Genomic DNA, 1,240 nt, shown 5'->3' with positions numbered 1-1,240 from the left:
AAAACCCTATTTTGAACTGGATGAAAGACCATAAGCTCACCTCTTCGCATGGTCACAGCAAATTTATAACTATTTACAGAAAAACTGTGGATGTAAAATGAAGATATAAAGAAGGAACCACAGGGACATGGGTAGGTGTGGCAGAGTTTTGATATAGTTAAGTTCCATAACCACAGGTGGGTGACCCATAAACAGGAGAATAATTAAAATTACAGAGGTTCTCCCAGAGGTGTGAGGGGTCTGAGTCCCACATCGGGTGCCCCGACCCGGGGTTGCTGCACCAAGAAGATGAGCCCCCAGAACGTTTGGCTGCAAAGGCCAGTAGCGCTTACTTTCTGGAGTCCCAGAGGGCTGGGGGAAATCGAGATTCCTCTCTTAAATGGGGCACACAAAACCTTAGACGTTCTAAGACCCAGGTCCGAAACAGTAATTTGAAAGGAGACTGGGTCAGACCGAGCTGATCTGGAGAGTTTCCTGCCTATTAGCACAGGGACACAGCCTCACCCCAGCCAACAGCCTGGCGGTGCTAGTACTGGGATGCTTGTCAGGCAACTAACTGGGCAGAGACGCAGCCCCATCCACCAGCAGATGGGCTGCCTTAAGACCCTCAGAACCCACAGGCACCCCCGGGCATGGCTCCGCCCACCAGAGGGCCCAGGACCCAGCCCCACATGCCAGTGCACGGACTCAGGACCCTGAGGGCCCTGTAGTCAGAGACTCCAGGACCGAGCTCTGGCGGGCCACAGAGCTGCTGTGGTCCTGCTTACTGGTAAGTTGGGGCTGGGGCCCAGGGTATCCTTGGGCTGGTGTCCACACGCTGGTGAATAAGGCGGGAACCTGAGGAGAGTGCCAGCCTTGGGGTGGGCAGAGCCAGGCCCCGGGGCTCCTGAGCTGGTGCTGGTCCGCTGGTGGGTGAGGCTGGTCCAGGGCCTAGTGCCGGCCCCCTGGTGGGTGGAGCAGGGTCCCAAGGTCTCTGGCTGTAATTGCCTGCAAATCCTGGCGGCTACCTGAAGGTTCCGGGTGTCCTGGGGCTACTGCTGGAGCACTGGTGGGAGGGGCTGGTCCCCGGCCCTCTCATGTGGTGGCCGTGTTCTCAGGTGGCTGGGAGGTCAGGGGTTACTAATGCAGGTGGCCTGTCGGGTGAGTGACATGGCCTGAAGTATCCCAGTTCTGGCGCCTATAGGCTGGTGGGCGGGGCCAGGTTCCTGCTTCGAGGAAGGACTCCAAAATGGCACTGGCC

This window comes from Stenella coeruleoalba (genome assembly GCF_951394435.1).
Source record: "Stenella coeruleoalba genome assembly, chromosome: 12".
NCBI classification, from domain to species: Eukaryota; Metazoa; Chordata; class Mammalia; order Artiodactyla; family Delphinidae; genus Stenella; species Stenella coeruleoalba.
The sequence above is the reverse complement of the archived record's forward strand: the minus strand, read 5'-3'. Positions refer to the sequence as shown.